Source organism: Rutidosis leptorrhynchoides, chromosome 2 (genome assembly GCF_046630445.1).
Source record: "Rutidosis leptorrhynchoides isolate AG116_Rl617_1_P2 chromosome 2, CSIRO_AGI_Rlap_v1, whole genome shotgun sequence".
Classification (NCBI taxonomy): Eukaryota; Viridiplantae; Streptophyta; class Magnoliopsida; order Asterales; family Asteraceae; genus Rutidosis; species Rutidosis leptorrhynchoides.
This window is the reverse complement of record NC_092334.1, coordinates 525,838,673-525,849,147: the sequence shown is the minus strand read 5'-3', so window position 1 is coordinate 525,849,147 and position 10,475 is coordinate 525,838,673. Positions and strand designations below refer to the sequence as shown.

The following is a 10,475-nucleotide window of genomic DNA, read 5'->3' as shown; positions in this document are numbered from 1 at the left end:
TGAAAAAACTTTGTTGACGAACATTATAGATGGGATGAAAATATGAACATTTAATAAAGACACTTTGTGATAAATATTTTTATTTTGGCGGGAAAACACTCGAGGAAGTAATATATAACAATTATCGTGTTTTTCGAGCTTATGTTGAGGTTTTAGCTATTAGGGTTTAGATATTAGGGTTTATAGGGTTTAGATATAAGGGTTTAGAAATTTAGGGTTTAGAGTTTAGATTTAGGATTTAGATTGAGTTTTTAACACGAACGGTTTAGAGTTTAGGGTTTAGGGTTTGGTGTTTTGAGTTTATTCCATAAACCCAAAACACCAAACCCTAAACCCTAAACGCTAAACCCTAAACTCTAAATCGGGCTAAATTTTACTTCACAAAACATGAAGAAAAAAAAAACGTTCACATTCTTCACGAACAATATTATCTTGAATGTTATTTATGTCGATCGTTTTCCCGCCTAATAATAACATTCATCACGAAGTGTCTTTTCTAAATGTTCATATTTTCGTGTGATCTTGATGCCGGAAAAAAAAATTTCAAAAAAAACCGAATTTTTTTTTGCTTCCCCCTGCTTACCCCCGATTGATTACTTCTCCATTGATCCTGCCCCTATATATATGGTAACATTCCCATGAGAATGTTCTCACAAATATATAAAATAAGAACATGGGCATAAAAGTAATTTCTCCATCCTATTTTTTAGGCATCACATGTTCAAGTTAATTACCAAATTTACGGGGTTCTTTTTTTCTTTTCAAACCCTATGAAGATTATATATTTCGGCCAACTATAATTACTCCATTACTCTTGTTTATTACTCCGTATTATTTCAACGTAAGTTTTATTGGCTGCAAATAACTAAATAACTAAAAGTTGTATGACAATTAACGACAATGCTTGAAAACAGGCTAAGCGTGCTGCTGGGTGCATGGATATTTACACATTCGAATTCCTAAATAAAATGAGGATGCATAGATATGAAAAATAACTAATGTTTACAGAGGCGAAGCCAGGATTTAAAGATGAGGGTGGCTTACTCGATAAACTTATATTATATTTATAAATTTTTAATTAATAATAATGTAAAACAAACTAATTTTTAAAGTGATAGTGGGCTTCTTGTAAATTATATGAATCTTAATCAAAATTGGGCTAATTAATTTACAATTATTTGGACATAATAATACATGATAGACTTGATCATTAAGTGAGATTTATAACTATTTGAGCATAAAATACAATTGAAATTCGGGCTTTGTTTGGGTCTTGGGGGAGGCTGAGCACCCCTCAGTCCCCCCTTATCTCCGCATCTGAATGTTTATTTCTTGACTAGAACTGATAAGATACAATGGAAATAAAACTCATTCTTTATGTACAAATAAAGTGAAGTCAAATAAACATTTACACTATTATTTAAAATTACTAATTGTAAAAACTACACGGATACACAATTTTTTTCTAATCCAAATACAAAATAGGCAAATTCAAACACGAAAATATTTAGTCGCCTGAGAGTTTAGATGCACCGGTGAGTTTGAAAGTGAGCTTAGATGCATTCGGGAGTTCATGTCATGGTGGATCGATTTATTAGAGAGTTCATGCCATTGTGGATGAATATGAGAGTTCATGACATGAATCTAATCCAAATACAAAATATGCAAATTCAAAGTCGGTAACATTTGATCGCCCGAGAGTCTGGATGCACAGCTGAGTTTGAAAGTGAGCGTGGATGCATTCGGTAGTTCATGCAATGATGGATCGTTCATTCAAGGGTTCATGCCATTGTCGATGCACACACACACACACACACACACACACACACATATATATATATATATATATATATATATATATATATATATATATATATATATATATATGAGAGTTCATGACATGGATGATGCACCGGTGAGTTTAAGACTAGTAGTTGACGAGGTTGTAACACCGAAAGTGACCATTAATTCTTGACATTAATTCTTGACGAAAAAGTCGTTACTACACCGCCAATCTTCGTTCATTGTAGTACCCAAATTAATATTGGTAGTTGTGTTTGTTATGATCGGTAAATATTTACTCGTTGCTTTATCTTGAATGGTAGGAATAGACAATTTATAACTGATTGTTGCATTCACGTATCAGTTATTGTTTTTGAGAAAGCATGAGAGAGAGAATTCAAATTTGAAATGTTTAGATTCAAAAAGAATGATCACGAGAAAATTCAAAAGGGGAGGTTTATTAAGGATGGTGAGATTTTTCAGGATCCTAATTTTCAAATGTGCCCTTCTTAGTTATATTCATCCCTTACATCACATAAAGCGTGACTTTCACTGTCAATGTGTCAGAAGATCGGACCCATCACTATCTAACTGACAAGTGTCACCCCTCTACTCACTAATTTCTACTCCCTTTTGTCTCCTACTCAGAACACGTGTCCACCAAAACATTGGCACAACATCATACCAAATACGGACTTTGATTCTTCCACTCTCTCTCTCTCACCTCCCAAATTTCTCTCCTCTCAAATTGAATAAAACTAACCCGACCTTGCTTTCTCTTCCAGCCATATCCCTGCTTCGACGACCTTAAACTGAAACGGAAAAGTTTTAGTATTAAGCCTTACATTTTTTCCAACATATCGGTACTGATTAATCGTAAAACCACCGACGCTCGATGAATCTCATCAATTCGCCGGAAAATCTGATCCAGACAAAGTTCAGTATATTAATACTAAACCGGTCACCATTCACAATACATCTGATTCCGGTAAATTTCGATTTTCTAAATTTCGTCGATTCATATTATATTCACCTGTTGTATGAAAATCTAATTATTCGTACGACTACCATATTGTTATAAACCTAATTTCACTCTTAACCATTGTTCCGCAGGATGTAACTAAATTTATCCACCGGATCTTCCATGGATGTTTAGCTTATGTCCTTCCTAATTTTTGTAATAATCTGTTTACCTATCAAAGAGGTGTATATCTTCTATCTCTGTAAATCTTCTTTGTTACAACAATTATTTTGATCAATTCTTTTAATTCGTATTTTTTAATTTTGATTCATCTTTATGCAAATATTAGGGTTATATAATTTAGGAATAAATCATATCCCTTCAAAATTCTCTCAAACAGTCGTACAAATTACTCAAATTGGGTGTTCATACTTTGAAAGCAACTAAGCATAATCATAAATTTCAGGTATGATTTATGTTAATCGATTAATCGATTTCATTTTTGTGTTAATTCTAAGGATTGTGTTTTGAATTCAATTTTTTTTTTTCATTTATCGTAATTCTTTGGTGATCTTTCGTTGCTTTGTTTGATGATTATATAAATCGTGAAAATCAATCCCTGTTGTGAAGCATGTATTAAATGGGTTTACATGATCTTGGTGAAACAGGTTAGTTATCTTTTTGACTTTGCTCATTTTGTCAACCATGGTATGTTGTAATCGATGCATATGATTATTGGAGTAGAAATGTTGAACATGATTGGTTTCAGCATATAAATGTTGCAATAGTTAAACAAAAATTATGTATTTTTATGATCATTTTTCTTTTGGTCTCTCAAAAACAAAAATTATCAGTGCATTAGGACAATTTTCAATTTTCATTTTAATGAATTGAGTCCAGTTAAATGATGTGTTGCGCTTGGAGGTTACTTGGCTTTAATGACAGTTATCTTCTACTGGATGATGAGAGATACCGACTTCACCACGGTAAGATATAATAACATATTATTATTATGATCATAAACACAAAATCAATACCGTATCCCTTCTTGTGTTACTGATTGTGGTGGTTTTGGCTGTTGCAGGATAAGTTTGGAGTGAAATCTCTCAAGAACATAGAAGTTAATGAATTTGAGTAGATGGTGGCTCTATATTTGCAAGTCAGTATTGTCAGCCAGGCTCTTATCTTTGTCACCCGGTCCCGCAGTTGGTCGTTTTGTTGAACGTCATGTGTTCTTAATAATGGGCGCTTTCTTAGCTGCATAATGGGTAATTTTTACAGCATCGTGTTTTACTAATGAGTGCTTTCTTAGCTACATATTAGAAATTCACAAGAATCAAGGGTATCGGGCGAAAATGGGCTGGTGTTATCTGTGTAGTGACCCGAACTTTTCCATGTTTATATTAAATGAAAACTATATTTACATGATTAAATGTTTCCAACATGTTAAGCAATCAAACTTGTTAAGACTTGATTAATTGAAACGGATTTTATGTAAACGTCTGACCACCCAATTTGTCCGATGATTCACGAACGTTATAACTTGTAAATGACATGATAATATATATATGAACCTATATATATATATATACTTAACATGATAAAATGATAATTAAGTATCTCATTAAGTATATTAACAATGAATTATGTACATAAAATGAGACTACTAACTTAAGGATTTCGAAACAATATATATATATATATGTAATGTCTAACGATCCCACTTGGATCAGCAAACAATCCCACTTGGATCAGGAATTCTGATCCCACCCAAGCAAACGATCCCACTTGGATCAGCAAACGATCTCACTTGGATCAGCAAACGATCCCACTTGGATCAGGAATTCTGATCCCACCCAAGCAAACGATCCCACTTGGATCAGCAAACGATCCCACTTGGATCAGAAATTCGTTTTGTTTAAACTCTCCATACTCCAATGATATTAATACACTTTTTAAAGACTTAAGTACATATATCACAATACTTATACTCAACAAAGATAACTACACTCAAATTCGCATTCGTTTTCATCAAGAATTCTACTCGTATTCGTCCGGTATTTGTACCCATATAATACCCAGCTTCTAGATGTATATACTATTGGTATATACACATAATGATTCAGCTCTTAGCAGCCCATGTGATTAATTACTTGGAGTTTAGCTTGTGGGGTTTGAACTTTGTTATCTAGCTTGAATAATTGCACAAAATAACAAAGAATGGTGACCTCTTTTGTCCTATAAAACTCATAGCCATATGGCCAAGTTCTAGCATCAAATTCACCTTCATTTTTCAATCACTCATTCATTCTCTAAACACTCTCTCAAAGTACTAGTAGCCTTCATTATCTTGATCATAACCTACTTTCAAAAACAATACATAATCACCATAAGAAAACCTAACAAGAACACTTCAAGATTACCTCTAAGTTTGTAATCCACTCCAAAAACTCTTCTAAGAACAAGAACTTCCACTTAATCTCAGTAGCTTATCATTCTAAATCAAGGTAATAATAATATTCAAGCTTTGATTAAATTCTACAAACATAACTATCTTAAGTCAAGTAGAAATCTTACTTGAACTTGTTTTCGTGTCATGATTCTACTTCAAGAACTTTCAAGCCATCCAAGAATCCTTTGAAGCTAGATCATTTCTTGTCACTTCCAGTAGGTTTACCTACTAAACTTGAGGTAGTAATGATGTTCATAACATCATTCGATTCATATATATATAACTATCTTATTCGAAGATTTAAACTTGTAATCACTAGAACATAGTTTAGTTAATTCTAAACTTGTTTACAAACAAAGTTAATCCTTCTAACTTAACTTTTAAAATCAACTAAAGACATGTTCTATATCTATATGATATGCTAACTTAATGATTTAAAACCTGAAAACACGAAGAACACCGTAAAACCGGACATACGACGTTGTAGTAAAACCGGGGGCTGTTTTGGGTTAGATAATTAAAAACTATGATAAATTTGATTTAAAAGTTTTTCTTCTGGGAAAATAATTTTTCTTATGAACATGAAACTATATTCAAAAATCATGGTTAAACTCAAAGTGGAAGTATGTTTTTCAAAATGGTCATCTAGACGTCGTTCTTTCGACTGAAATGACTACCTCTTACAAAAATGACTTGTAACCTGTAACTCCGGCTATAAACCATCACTTTTTCTGTTTAGTTTCATAAATTCAAGTTCGATACGAAACCATAGCAACTGGATTCACTCAAAACGGATTTAAAACGAAGAAATGATGGGTAAAACAAAATTGGTAAAAAAATTACTAGTTTTAGCTACGTGAAACTTTGTAACAAATCTATACTAACCATAACTTAACTAACTTATATTGTATTGTACATGTATTCTAACATATATTATGTAATCTTGATAGACCATAGACACGTGTACAATGTTTTGACATATCATTCGACGTCATCTATATATATTATTTGGAACAACCATAGACACTCTATATGCGGTAATGATTGAGTTAGCTATACAGGGTTGGGGTTGATTCCAAAATAATATATATACTTTGAGTTGTGATCGAGTCTGAGACTTGTATACACTAGGTCGTGGATTGATTCGAGATAATATATATTGATTTATTTATGTACTACTAACTGTGGACAACTAATTGTGGACTACGAACGTTGGACTGTTAACTTAACAAACTCAAATCGTTAAAACATAATAAAATATATTGTGAATATATTTCGATCATACTTTGATATAGGTATATATTTGTTATAGGTTCGTGAATCGACCAGTGGGCAAGTGTTATTTTTCGACGAAGGGATAATCTGTGAAAGTGAGTTATAGTCACTTTTAAAATCTTATTTTTCGACGAAGGGATAATCTGTGAAAGTGAGTTATAGTCCCACTTTTAAAATCTAATATTTTTGGGATGAGAATACATGCAGTTTTATAAATGTTTTACAAAATAGACACAAGTACGTGAAACTACATTATATGGTTTAATGGATCGAAACCGAATATGCCCCTTTTAGCCTGGTAATCTAAGAATTAGGGAACTGGCCCCTAATTGACACGAATCCTAAAGATAGATCTATTGGGCCCAACAAGCCCCATCCATTGTTGCGGATGCTTTAGTACTTCGAAATTATCATGTCCGAAGGATGTCCCAGAATGATGGGGATATTCTATATGCATCTTGTTAATGTCGGTTACCAGGTGTTCACCATATGAATGATTTTTATGCAGATTGCATGTTATTGAAAGATGAAATCTTGTGGTCTATTATTACAATTTGATAAATATATAGGTTAAGCCTATAACTCACCAACATTTTTGTTGACATTTAAAGCATGTTTATTCTCAGGTGATTATTAAGAGCTTCCGCTGTTGCATGCTAAATAAATATAGGATTGGAGTCTGCTTGCTTGTATAATATTGTTTAAAAATTGCATTCGAAGACTTAAGTTGTTGTGTAATATTATTGTAAACCATTATGTAATGGTCGTGTGAAAACGCTATATTTTAGATTATCGTTATTTGATAATCTTTGGAATGTTTTTAAACCTTTATCGATAAAATAAAGGTTATGGTTTGTTTTAAAAATCGAATGCAGTCTTTGAAAAACGTCTCATATAGAGGTCAAAACCTCGCAACGAAATCAATTAATATGAAACGTTTATAATCAATATGAACAGAACATTTCAATCTGGCTTTACAGCATCGTGTTTTATTACACTCTCTATATCATGAAGTTTGCTATACGATACATCCTTAGTAGAAAGGCTTGGCTCAACATGATTGATAATAGGGTATAGTAGGGTATAGTACCATTTTAGTCTTGAAGTTTGGTTCAAGTTTATAATTTGTGAAGGTTTATCATATTTTTTTATGTGTATTGTTGGTAAAGACTGATTTTACAACAAAGCAGGATTTTGTAAGAGGGGAGAGAGAGTCCCAATGGGCTCATGCTCAGAGAACTCTACACGGGCTTCAAGTACCCGAATCATCAAATCTCTTCAATGAGAAGAGTCATTGTAGAGAACTTTCAGAAATTGCCAAACATGCCAAAAGAAAGTGCAAGGTATTCATATTATTATATATCATGCAACCTATCTTTGAATTTGATGCAACCTATCTTTAAATATCATATTGTTAAATATTATGCAATCGGGTTATTGGTTTGCTTGATGTTAAGGAATCGAATTAACTACAGGTTTCATCTTTATCTGGATGAAACAATTTGTACATTTTTGTCAGAATCAAGTTTTTTCTGTAGTGACTCGTCCTAATCCATCTGGACGAATACATTACATTTGGTTACATCGCGAGGTACTTGACCTCTATATGATACATTTTACAAACATTGCATTCGTTTTTAAAAGACAAACTTTCATTTAATCAAAAGTTGACGGCATGCATACCATTTCATAAAATATCCAACTATAAATGACTTAATAATATTCATGATGAACTCAATGACTCGAATGCAACGTCTTTTGAAATATGCCATGAATGACTCCAAGTAACATCTCTAATATGAGCAAATGCACAGCGGAAGATTTCTTTCATACCTGAGAATAAACATGCTTTAAAGTGTCAACCAAAAGGTTGGTGAGTTCATAAGGTTATCGTAAACAAGAAAATTCATCATTTTGATAGACCACAAGATTTAAATACAGTACACCTATCTCGTGTACAAAACCATTTTCATAAATCTTAGCAACCGTACACATATCTCGTGTACAAAAATATCATACACATAACTGGTGTATAAAATCATTCTCTAGACTACACCTTTTGTTCTCTCTCCCCCGGTCTTCCCTTTTGTTCCTCCCAAAACTAAAAAACCCTAGATCTAAACACAAGCCACCGCCGTTATCATAAACTTCCGGCCACCGGCTTTTACGCCGGTGGTCCGGTTTGCCTTCATCTCTCTTCGCCTTCTCATTTTCTGTTTTTTTCTTTCTTTCTATTTTTTCTTTTAATTCGTCGTTTTGAGTTGTCGGAGCTTTGCCTCTGTTTGCGTGTGTCGAGTGAGCCCTAACCTTCCTTCTACGCATCTGTGGGACTTATTTTATCCACCATCGGGTCTGTTCTAGGTTGCATCTGATTTTCGAGGTATGTTGGCTATTGCGTTTTTATTTCCTTCGTTTGTGCCTGTTTCCATCTTGGTCGGAGATATATTTGGCTTGTTGGTTGAGGTAAGTTCGTGATTTTAGTTTCGTGGTTGTGGGTTTCGTGGTTTCGGGTTGTGTTGGTTCGTGGGTTTTGGTTAGTCGTTGTCGGTTCTTCGGTGCAGCAGGTTTTCTGTGTCCATTCGTGGTTGTTGTCGTGGTGAAGGTTTTCGTGGTTAATAGCGTTTCGAGGTCCTTGATTATTGGTTCGAAGGGTGTGTGGACTGTGGATGGTCCGTTTGCAGACTTAGTAGGTTCGTGGATGTTAGATTTGTACTGGTTCAGGTGCTCTTCGATATGCGGTTTGGGTCTTTCGGGTTCGAGGTTTTGAAGTGCTAACAGGTGGGGTTCCATTTGTGGTTTTTTATCTATCTGTTGAATCTGGTGGCTCCTAGTGTTCATCATGTGGCGGTCAGATTTGGTGGTTAGTAGTTCATCATGTGGTGGTGGATCTATCATGGTTTGTTTCTTGTGAAACCATATTGACATATTGCATTGTCACCTCTCGATGTGTTTGTGGTTTTGGATTACTAGCTTGAATTTTCGGGGTTTTGAGATTGTTGTTTGTGTGCTTCGAGTTCATGATTGTTGTTGGAGTGCTCCGATTCCATACTCTCTATCGAGTGATTGCCCTTATGTGATTACGTAATGTGTTGGTTTGAATATCTAGAGATTATCCTTGATGGTCGGATCTTCCATATGGTGTGTCGAGTTAATTTTCGTGTTTAGGCCAATTTGAGTTAAATTTCGGGTTTAGGCCAATTCGAGTTAAATTTCATGTTTAGACCATTTCGAGTTAAAAATCGTGTTTAGGTCACTTTGAGTGAGAGCTTTAGGAATGTTGTTTTCGTGTTTAATTTCGAGTTAAAGTCTTTTGTACCTCCTAGCATCTTGCTAGTGTTTCATTAATATAATAAAATTTATTGCCTTTCAAAAAAAAAAAAAAAATCATTCTCTCGATACATAACATTCACTTTTCATTCATTGCTTGGCTTGGTAACTGACCTTAACATATAATGCGCATAATAATACCCCCAAAAGAGAACATCTCATTTGTCATTTGTATAATAATAATAAACTTTGAAGTACTAAACACCACGCCCACTAGCCCTTCCGTCTAGTGAACATTCTGGGTGGGGGTGTTAAACCCGTAGCTACCTTTAGGATTCGCGTGAATTAGGGCCATACCCGATTCTAATTCTTAGGTTACCAAGCAATAATAATCAAGTGGAAATATTCATAACAATTAGTGGCAATTATCACATCCAACTAATTCAATAATAATCCACAGAACTTCTGTCTGCATAATAATTCATTCGAGGAATGTTTTGCTTGTGTCTATCTCGTCAAACATTTATAAAAGCGTTGCATGTATTCGCAGTTCAAAATATATTTTAAAAGCATTTAATAAAGCAGTTGTAAAAACAGCGCATGTATTCTCAATCCCAAAAATGTAAAGAGTAAAAGGGAATCAAATGAACTCACAATACTTTATTTTGTAGTAAAAATACATATGACGACATTGAACACGTGTAGGGTTAGCCTCGGATTCACGAACCTATATAATTT

At 33.8% G+C, this 10,475-nt stretch overlaps 1 pseudogene; it reads left to right on the top strand.

Annotated features, from left to right (window-relative positions):
* Positions 1–3,383: 3,383 nt before the first annotated feature.
* LOC139889581 (plasma membrane ATPase 4-like) lies at positions 3,384–7,883 on the top strand (annotated as a pseudogene).
* The last annotated feature ends 2,592 nt before the right edge of the window (positions 7,884–10,475 follow it).